Genomic DNA, 11,436 nt, shown 5'->3' with positions numbered 1-11,436 from the left:
AGTCATGAACATAAATGCCTTCTACGATATGTCTTCCTCAATGTCTTGCAAAAAGAGCTTGACGAGTACAGAGATCTCTGGAACACTCACACCATCCAACCTGTGCGCCAATCTTGTTGTCCATCTGGTAAACCAGAAGCCATGTATCACCTGCCTCATAGGTATGTATTTAGTCCATGGATTTTATTTCATAGTTTTACTAAAATTTTTCTTCCTCAGTATAGTGTATTGTATGTGCAGGATACCTGTCCAGCTTGCTGTTATTAAACCTTTTGTTCATTTATAAAATGGTTCAGGAACAGTCCATCCCTTATGTGCACTCTTTTCTTTCTTGACCTAACCACTTGAGTTAAGTAAGCAGTATGTCATTTAGGTTTAACAATTTGCCCTAACTGTTACTCACAGCAGGTATTACACACACTTTAGCAATTGAATAGTGTGTTTTGTTGTTTTCACCTTTTTGCTGAATAGAAATTAAAGCTGCCACTTGTGTTTTGCCATTAGTTCTGTTCTCTGACTTCATGCACTTACGTTTTATTTTTATATTTTTCCCCCCCCAAAAAAAAAAAAAAAAATGTTAGACAATCATATTTTAACTTTGGATCACATCTTGGCTAAAAATGACAAATGTAAATATGCATAATTAAGATTCTTTAAAATCACAATTTCCAGAACTGACTTTTAATTATAAGATTGACTTTGCGCTTTTGCTGTAACCTTGAAAGATAGTACCTGGAGAAGTGACTGAATTTGTTCATTTTTCTGACTGACCTAAGGTATGGTGGAAGAGAGTGTGGATTCCAAGTGCCTCAAGAAATCCTGCACCAGTTTGATGACATTCTACCTGCTCAGTACAGTCTATGTGGGGACGACAATCTCCAGGTTCATTTCACAAACTTGGAAAGACAGAGTGAGCTCCCTCGACCAGTCAACTGGACTACTGCAGTTGAAAATTATATAACACTCAAAAATATGACTGGACTTTAGAAGTCAATGTAAAATCATCTGCTAGATGTGAGTACAATTACCACTGACACTAATTGTCACAAACCAACTTTAATGAGTATTGAAAAAAATAGTACCATAGTTTTTATATAAATAGTTTCACTACCGTCAACTTTTCAGTGTGTACGCTTTCTACCTGAAGAAATCAAAAGACCATACTGTACAAAATAACTTGTTCCTTTTATTTAGGTGTTGTAACAAACACATTGATTAATTTGGAGATCTGTTTTACAAACAAAGGTTTACAAAAGCATTCAGCGAGACCTGTATTTATGTGGGTTTTTCTTTTTCTAACTCCAAGAACAACTTGCATATCTTACAAAAAAATGTAATCAAACACAGAAGTGTTTGATTAAATAAAGCCTTTTAACTGAATTTATCAGATTTTTTTCCCTGTGTTATTATACTAGCGTGTCTCAGTACATTAGAATACTTCAGAAATGTTTTATTTTGTTACATAGACATATTTCACTGTGTTAAGAAATTGCCAAACTTGTTCAATTGTCCCACTATGATACTATGCTTTTGAAATTCCAAAACCTGATTGAACTTTCTGCGATGCATTAAACTTTATGTGATTTACAGAAATTATTAGAAACAAAAATTTTCAGATTTTAAAATCACAAACTTCAAATGTTTGCTAAAACCATAAATGTGGCTTAAAAGCAAAAGGACTTGGACCTTAGGGAAGCCCAAACCCAGGAGAGTTCTGGATGCCATAATCCATGGCTTCTTGGAAGTCCTCATAACTGTGTAACACTGGGATTTTGATAGTATTTGCACAGACATCTGCTACAGGGAAGCGTGAAGTGGTCTGGAAAAGAAGTTGTGGCTTTGGCTGAATTGCTGCAGGAGGAATTTCTCTCAGTCCAGTTGCAAACATAAGGATGTCTTCAAGAGACAGACTTCCATTTCTCTCTGAAAATGTAAAGAGAATAAAAGTTATTTCTAATGATAATAAACAGGAAAAAGGGGCCATTACACTTTGCTGACATAAATGTACTCATTTCAACATTTTCAACCAAATTTAATACCTTCTACAGAAAGCAGATAGTCTTGCCAGTAGCTCAGTACTCTTGTCTCCTCTTGACGCCTAGAGCTGCCAGGTGGACCAAATTGCACATGGAAGATGTTCTCAAGAAGATCAGCTGTCAGCCTGGTCTCAGTGTAGCACATGAATGAGAAGAAGAGTGAAGGATGCTGTTCCAGGGCGTTTAGAAAATCCAGTGTTGCTAGACCCTTTCTGAAACTAGAAAACAGTCTAATTTTTAATAAAATGTTTAATGTTATTTGTGCAAGAAAGCAAAACTTCACATCGGAAACTACTGTGTTACGAAAGTAACCAACATTCTTATCTAGCTAAGACACTCATCCTGCTACAAAAAAAAAGTCCTCCTGAAAAAGGTCTTGCATTTAGAATATGTTTTTTCCGTCCTTTAAATTTCACAGGAATAAAAAAAAGTAACAATTTATTCTTCTGAAAAGATTTTGTAAAATGGGCACATAATAGTCTGAATTCTATACCTTTGGATGGAAAGATGGTTTCGGTAGATGAAGTACCACTGAATGTAATCCGCTACTACCTTCTTCTTATCCTCCAGTGTCCTCATGAATCGACAGCATCCTGCTGTCTGGAGCATGCTTGAGTGTTTTTCTGAGATTACTCGGAGCTCACTTAGAGATGCTGCATTCTTTATCTAAAGAGAAAAATATATATTACACACACATACACATGCACAAGTGACATCCTTCGCATGCTGTCTATTAATGTGCGATGTAACACAGTCTTGGATTACAGAATCCGTAATCATTTCAGGCATCAGTTAGTTACCAAGCGTATGTTAAGTGGATAACTAAAACTAAAAATTTGCATTTATTGGTGTTTGTCATAATCATAACATCATAAATTTACCTCTAGTAGAGCCTTCTTGATTTCTTCATCTGGTATATCATCAATTGGTGCCTCGAATGTCTTGTCTTTTCCAACAAGGTACATAAAGAAGTTTGGAGATATACAACATGGCCCTGGACCACCATGGACAATGGAAACTGCAATCATTCTTCCAACGTAGAAATATTCATTTTCATCTGCAGCTAAAGATAAAGACAATTCATTATAATAAAGTAATTTTGACCATGGAAAAAAATGTGAAAAAAATAAATACCTTCATGTGAGATATTTGGCATAGTCTTTTCCTTCGAATATTCTTCTCGTCCTTATGGCTTCCATCAAAAGTGTGAGAAATTCTCGAGTAGGCCCACCTGTGTCTATTGCCTCTTCAGCCAGCCCCACATCATCAGAGAATTTCACCATCATGCCAGAGTTGGGACTATATGAAGACCTTCTGAAGCCTCGGTAGGCACCATCCCAGACATTGGCTCGGTTAATGTTGAATCTGCTACAGGAGGTTTTGTTGATCTTCAGAGCCAGATTTGAGATGACATCTGCAGCCGTCAATCCATCAGGTTCATCACTGTAGAATGAGTCAGTGAAAAGCAACAAAATATTTACACTATTTACACTTTATGTATTTTTTTTTTGTTTAATATCTTTTAAGTAATTTTTCTTGCTTTATCAATTGGCCTTTTTCTGTTAATTAATTTTAAAAAGCAAAATAGTAATCTGAAGAACAATCATCAGCAACCAAATAATTTTAAGAATCTTTTTTTTCTGAATACAATCATCAGCAGAATAACTTCACAGGAAAAGTTAAGCTATGTTTGCTCCTGTAAAAGGTTAGGATCAAAAATAGCAGCAGTACCCAGCACTATTTTTAGTAAAAAAATATTTGATAAATAGGTTAACTGCAAGTCACAATCTATGGGTTTATTATACTTATTCGAGATATGAAAGTTACCAGTTTTCCTTTTGCAACTCCTCTCCCTCAGCATCTGAAGAACTGCTGTCAATAACGACAGGTGCATAGATATTGGTATAGATACTGTCAAAGGAGAGTAAAAACAGAAGATTAAAATATATTTTATGTAATAGTAATTCTGGCTCTACATTTGGCTGGGTTGGGTCTGAAGTACTTCACCGTGACTGAATTTGCTCAAGTTATGGATTAGATAGAGAACCTCTATAATTAAAAAACAACAACAACAACAACAAAAAACTGTTTCACTGAGCTTATTACTTTATAATTATTTACAAGATATATCATTTCATATTTTTTAAATTTTAGAATCACAATCTGAATCATAATACTTCATTGATCCCTAGGGGAAATCATGTAATTTTATAACTTAAGACTAACTTGTAACTTGTAGTATGTTCTCCTGATGTGGATGCCATTTGAGATTCTGTACCACACCGAACCTTCAGCATAAACACAAACACAACACAATACCATAACAACTGCAGATGTAATGGCATGCAAATGAAACTTAACAATTAAATATGCAACATTGTTATACAAAAGAGTATTATGTACTTGCACATCAGATGTTTGGGATATTGAAGTTGACCTATAAAATATAGATCAAATGATAAAAAGAAAATGTTATAAAACATAACATGCTTTTGTGGCCATCAAATGCTTACATTAAAGTGTTAAGAACGTTAGATGTTTATATACCTGCCACAGAGGCCAGATCAATGTGCTAGAAGGTAGCCAACTTACCGACGTATAGGCTCTGGTGTACTGCTTTCTGGACTTGACCAAAGCTGTCAGATAAAATCATCAAACACCAAACTCGTTGATTATGGCTGCTCAGATCCTTACCACTATATATGCACAACGATAGAATGATATTAGTCTTATATCCAGACATTGAATGCATTTTGCCCGAACTGAGAGCACTAACATCTCGAACTAATGAATCCTTGAGATTTACATACCACTGTGTCAGAGAGGGGTGACGTAACGGGTGGTACCCTAACGACAACTTCATCATCCTCCTCAACTTCTGAAACACTAACATCTGTGGGAACGTATGAAATACTTTGGTTAAAATCTTCAACACAGTAATCACAAGATTCTTTAACAATATGAGTATAAAAAAGAATTAATGGCAATTCTATTTAACTCACATTCTGACAAAAAGTCCTCAAGTGTGCAGACAAATAGTGTAATTCTTTGGTAAGGCTTGCCAACGGCCTCTTTGTAGAGTTCAATCGTAAAGGGTGTGTCAGTTCCTGGAATATTTTTTATTTGAGAGCCATCAGGGTAGAGCAGGATGTATTCTACATCTTTCATATCTTGGTTGAAAGCTTTCAATTTTTTAATGGCAGCACCCAACAGCCTCTCAGATGACCAGCTTGGGTCAACATGTAATGGTAGTGATTTCCCTCTTATGGGTCTCATGCCAGTCCTCTTTTTGTTCATGATCCCAACAGAAATCTAGATTACATTTTAGGAAAAAAAAGTGGTCACATATTAGAAAAGTATTGTCAGACAACAGATTAACATTTAAAAAACTTTGTATTTATACCTTCACTGTTTTCTTTGATTTCTTTTTGGATTTTGAGAACATCCTCCTTTCTGCCTCTTTACCTTCACGGTACTTGAAGAACTGCTGAACAACTGTCTTGGCTGAACAGGAAAAAAGGGTGAAAGACAGAGAGACTCTTTATTGGTCTATCGTTGTTTATAATTCAAAAGCAAACATGAAAAAGTCATTATTCACAAAACATATGAACATAATGCACAAAAAAATCTACCTCTTCCCCACAGTCACATCCAGCAGAAAAATGTCTATGCTTTCAGAAATGCAGATTTATTAGTCACATGACACCTGATGTCTATAGTTTTCCTTTTTTTTTCATTTATGACACTATCTGTAAATTACAAACACCTGAACAAATCTTGCCCTTTTAACTTTTTTCCGTATAGAACGAGTTACAATAGCAGGAAGTTCAGAAAAAAATACCTCTTGAGTGTTCTTGTTCTGTGGAAGCATCTTTAGCTGGTACAAAACTTATGTCTTTTCCACAGGAACAGCAAAATTTTGTCAAGTTCTCAAACTGGAATCCACAGAATGGACAATACATCATAACCTGAAAAACATGAGTTGTATGATTTTAGCAATTAATTTTACAAAACAGTCAAATATATATAAAAACACAAAACACCCAGCACGCCCCTGCGGGCGGTTTATCCTTCAAGCTCGGGTCCTCTACCAGAGGCCTGGGAGCTTGAGGGTCCTGCGCAGTATCTTAGCTGTTCCCAGGACTGCGCTCTTCTGGACAGAGATCTCCGATGTTGTTCCCGGGATCTGCTGGAGCCACTCGCCTAGCTTGGGAGTCACCGCACCTAGTGCTCCGATTACCACGGGGACCACCGTTACCTTCACCCTCCACATCCTCTCGAGCTCTTCTCTGAGCCCTTGGTATTTCTCCAGCTTCTCGTGTTCCTTCTTCCTGATATTGCTGTCATTCGGAACCGCTACATCGATCACTACGGCCGTCTTCTTCTGTTTGTCTACCACCACTATGTCCGGTTGGTTAGCCACCACCATTTTGTCCGTCTGTATCTGGAAGTCCCACAGGATCTTAGCTCGGTCATTCTCCACCACCCTTGGGGGCATCTCCCATTTTGACCTCGGGACTTCCAGGTTATACTCGGCACAGATGTTCCTGTACACTATGCCGGCCACTTGGTTATGGCGTTCCATGTATGCCTTGCCTGTATATATATATATATATATATATATATATATATATATACAGTCCACAGCTCCGAACTGTTGTAAAGGGACCTTTGGCTAATACGTGGGGTTCAGTGTCTGGCTCGCACCTGGAACTAGCTTTACAGTTTTGGTCAACTTTGCTAGCGAGAGACAGAGAGAGGCATTGAAAGGCTGCTCCAACCGAACTTATTGTTTCGGAGGAAAACACAAACACAGTGTACAGTCGAGTCTAAACAGTGTACTTACATCTGGACTCGTCAGGCACTGTTTTTGGCTGCAGTGGTTATTATTATATTTACATGCTTCCATCTCCCTTTTCTGCTAGGTGAGAACTCATACTTTTCCACTTTCCTTTTCCTCACTCCCTGGCTCACAGAAACTTCACGTGTATGGCAGTCCATTCTCCCTGCAGCACGGACTACACGAGGGCACATCCTTTATCGCTATGCCTGTAATACTCTGCCTATTGCCTTCATATTAAATAATTTTTTGAACAATAATTATTGAAAATATTTTGTCATGTCATTATACTGCCGCAAGTAGAGGTGACATGAGCCGCGAAACTGAGACACAGGCATTAGAGCCTCTTAATGCTTGTTTTGTTTGGGTTTCCACCAGAGTGGAATTAACAAAAAATAGAGAGGGCATAGCCTAACATACGAAATAGGAAAATAATGATGTGTAATCTATTTATTTCAACAAAAAAACTGTATTCTGAATACCACCTATTTATCTGTAGTATTATTAGAATCATGAGATTACAACACATTTACCTCTCCTCCACTTCTTTGAAGTGTGTCCCAATCCTAGCGCACTGGTTAGCATGTTTTGGTTCGTGCAACCGGTCCGTCGGGATATTGTCTCCCCAGGAACATTTCCGTTGTCTTTTTTCCTATTTCCGTTGTGCTTTGTGTGCTTTTGCAGCGCTTTTCTTTTTGCAGCGTTTTTCTTTTTGTAGCGTTTTTCTTTTTGCAGTGCAGCGTTTTTCTTGAAGTTGCAGTGCAGCGTCTTTCTTTTTGTAGCATTTTTCTTTTTGCAGTGCAGCGTTTTTCTTGAAGTTGCAGTGCAGCGTCTTTCTTTTTGTAGCATTTTTCTTTTTGCAGTGCAGCGTTTTTCTTGAAGTTGCAGTGCAGCGTCTTTCTTTTTGCAGCGTTTTCCTTTTTGCAGCATTTTTCTTTTTGCAAGTGTTTTCTGAAGTTGCAGTCCGTTTGGCCTCTCAGGGCCACCGTACTTATCAGAGACATCGTGACTGTGGCTAAATTAAACCAAAAAACCAAAACCTAATTCAAGACTTAAAGACTTTCTTCATGACACAAATGAGATTTCAGTGTATTAATAGAACTAAATAAGCTCAGAGTTGAAAGGCTGGAGTATTATGTACGTGCTTCACTGTCAGGATCTTCAGGGGGATTCAAAGGGAAACATCAAACTGCTGTAATGAGATAAACTAGTTGGGCTGAACACACTTATCTGTAGTTTGTCTCCATCCAGGATCATCAGAATATAATGAACATGTGTGAAGAGCCACAAAATGCTGCTGCCCTCTCAGCATGATGAGCTCCAGCCTTTGTTAACAGGACAACAGGAAACATGAGACAACTTTCAGAGACAGTAACCAACTGTGGCCACAAGATGGCAGCAGCTGATCTGAGATCCTTTATTGGACAGAACGACTCTGCTCTGTGACATCATCAGAGAGACGGCCTTCACTTTGATAGATCTGACGTCATGTCTGCACTGCCTGCCTTGTTTGTCCTGAGCACCTATATGTGAATGTAAGCAGAGAGAGCAACAGCACAGTGGATCAAAGCTGCAGATGATGATCACACACACCTCAAAGCTTTGAAGACCCACCTGAAGACTAACTGTGCTTACTGTTCTCCACGGTCACCAGACCTCAGACCCACTGAACATTTAAACTCTGAACTTATCCACCTTTTTAGCTCATGATTTAAACCTTTGACCACACATTTCAATCTAAAATTCAAGTCTTACTGTCCATTTACAGTTTGTTTTTTATGGTTATCGATCAGCCTTAATAAACACCTAGATTTAGATTTGTCTCCATGTCTCAGCATTTGGACCACTGCTTAACATGATCTGCGTCCCACAGCAGTGAAAGGCTAAGGGCCAGCCATAAGGGGTTCAGCATCCAGGGTAATGGTGACACTGAGACGGTCGATGGCGATGACAGAGACCGTGAAGGAGGCGTGAGCGGTGGGACGTGCAGGACAGCAGGGAAAGAAACGATAAAGAAGGAGAGCAAGAAGCCAACAACACATGAACTGAGGCAACAATGTCCCTATAGTAATCTTAACATTGCATTTGGGAATATTTCATGGTGCGTGGAACTTTCTGGGATGTTAGGTGACTGTGAGTGACAGAGAAAGGAGACCAAACAGAAAGGATGAGACCACACCAGTGAGTTACCAGTGATGGACATAAAGTGCTGATAGTGGCTGTAGGAGGGAAGAACAGGTCGCTGATGGAGAGCAGCAACATTAAAGAGTATAAAACAAACTCCATACGGACATGAGAAGTCATAAACGATACACCTGTAACTGCTTCAGAGATGCTATATCTGTATTATCCACGTAGCTCTAGTGCATCACAGCCACAGTCCTTCAACAATGTCACAGATATAGAGGTTGGAGAATAGTGTAGATGTCCATGTGAAGTATCACTCAATTACTCATGAAGTCATTATAACCCAGGATATAGTGCAAGGATGTGCTCTGATGTCACTACATTTCCTCCTTTATAGTTTTTTTTCCCCCTCTTTATTTATAAAGTTTTGCACATGTAATTTAACATATCAGGCCCAATACAGCAAGTATCAACCCATATAAAGACATATATCAAAACAAATTAGGCCATTGAAATTCGGATGATAACAATGAAACAGAAAAAAAGGAAGAAAAACAAAAAACAAAACAAAAACAACAACCCACGCACAGAAAACATAAAAAAAATAATAATAATAATAATAAAAAAAAAAAAAATCAACTCCCTCCCAAAACCATAACAGAAGGGAACCCTGTGGTACAAAAGTTTAGTCTATTGTAAGTGTTTTCAACGAGTTAAAGTAAGTGATAAAAGGCTGCCACATCTGTGAGAACTTATTAACATTTCCTCTGAGTCTAAATTTTATTTTCTCCATTTTTAAAAAGAACATAACATCTTCCAGCCAACGTGATCGGGCTGGAGGGTGAGGAGCTTTCCAAGACAGCAAAATTCGACGCCGTGCCAGCAATGAAGTGAAAGCAATAATATCCAGTTGCTTACGACTAAGGTTCAGGGTGGCGTCCTCATAAACACCAAAAATGGACCTCCTTTATAGTTTTAAGATGAAATATTCAAATTCAAAACAAATATATGGTTCACTATTGCATTGACCTGCATGTGGAGAAATCTGTTGTTACACCAGAACACATATCTGTACAGGACAGGCTGCATTCAGACTCATATTACTGTGTATCATGTGTCACTGCATGGATATTTATTTATATGTTTATGTTTCTAACACATTTATCTTTATTCGCACATGAACATATTTATTTTATGCATTTTTTGTCTTTTAACTTCCACTTGTTTACACTGTAAAAACTAAATTCCAAATAGATGGTCTGTATGCAGCATCTTTTCTGCTCTACCTGAGCTCAACATGCCTCATTCCACACATCTATACAATCAGTTTTTCTGAAGTTCTTTCTAACATTCACAGAGAAGGATCCATCAGAGACTGAGCAGCTTCATGCCTCTCTGACTGTTTTCGATTAATCAGTGTCATCTCACAGACTCTCGGGCACACATTGACCTTTTCCTGTCATGTTTCCGGTGTGAGCAGTGGATCAGACAGTTTTTATACTGGTGTCCACTCTCAGACCAGTTCACTCCCAGTTTGTCTCTGAATACAGGAATCTGCTGCTGTGACTAGACTGCAGGCCAGAAGCTGCATATCTGGGCTGATCTGACTGGTGTTGGGATTAAATAATTTGCAGTGCCTTAATAATGCTTTTTTTTTATTAATAAGTGTTATAAAGTCATATAGTGTAGTATTAAGTGGACACAGCCCTGAAAAATAAAGGCATGAGACCATGTGTCCTTGGGGAGTAGAAAGCTGCAGACTCTCGCTCATGTTTGCCTGGGAAAATGTAGATAAGAGGGACCATCTCTAGTGGAAAGTTACTGAGACACTGTTGTTTAGACTGGAATGAGAGAGCTGGTAATAAAACTGTCAGGGGCACATCGCCATTTTGAGATCCGCGACAGCGTGTCATGCAGGACGCACCTCCCTTCTAGAAGTAATGTGAAAGAGAATAAAAGTGTGAAATGATCTACTGAGCAGTGTTTTGTCTTCCATTGGATGCCTCTGAGGAATCCAAAGAACTTGGTGAAGTGTTGGTACTTAACAGCACACACATAACTCTACATGTATTATAGGAAAATTATTAATGATAATGCACAGTAGATCTGACCAAAGTCTACCTCTGTCCTTTCTTGCTGGTTTTCAGTGGTAGAAACAGTGTACACATCTATTAAAGTCATTTTCCACATTGGTTTGCTCAACATTAAACATTGTAGTTTTATTCGGGTTATTTTTAGCTTTGAAAACAACAAAAGAAAACTTTTAAATTTCTCCTATCCTGTCTTGTCTGCTGGGATTTAGGAACTGTGTTCACAGGCCAAGGTTTTTGCTTGGAAAGTGACCGTGCTCTCATTTTCAAAGACTTCAGTATTATTAGGGCCATTATGGCCACATCCAAATCTTGGCAAATAATACAGAAAACAACAAAACAA

General features: G+C 38.2%; 1 pseudogene; it reads right to left on the bottom strand.

Annotated features, from left to right (window-relative positions):
• Positions 1 to 1,654: 1,654 nt before the first annotated feature.
• LOC146634897 (G2/M phase-specific E3 ubiquitin-protein ligase-like) lies at positions 1,655 to 5,998 on the bottom strand (annotated as a pseudogene).
• Positions 5,999 to 11,436: the final 5,438 nt, after the last annotated feature.

The sequence above is a fragment of the Diplotaxodon limnothrissa genome, linkage group LG3, assembly GCF_057381915.1.
Source record: "Diplotaxodon limnothrissa isolate DT_005_m linkage group LG3, D_limnothrissa_male_GT1.1, whole genome shotgun sequence".
NCBI lineage: Eukaryota > Metazoa > Chordata > Actinopteri > Cichliformes > Cichlidae > Diplotaxodon > Diplotaxodon limnothrissa.
Note: the sequence above shows the minus strand (reverse complement) of the source record. Positions and strands in the feature narration are given on the sequence as shown.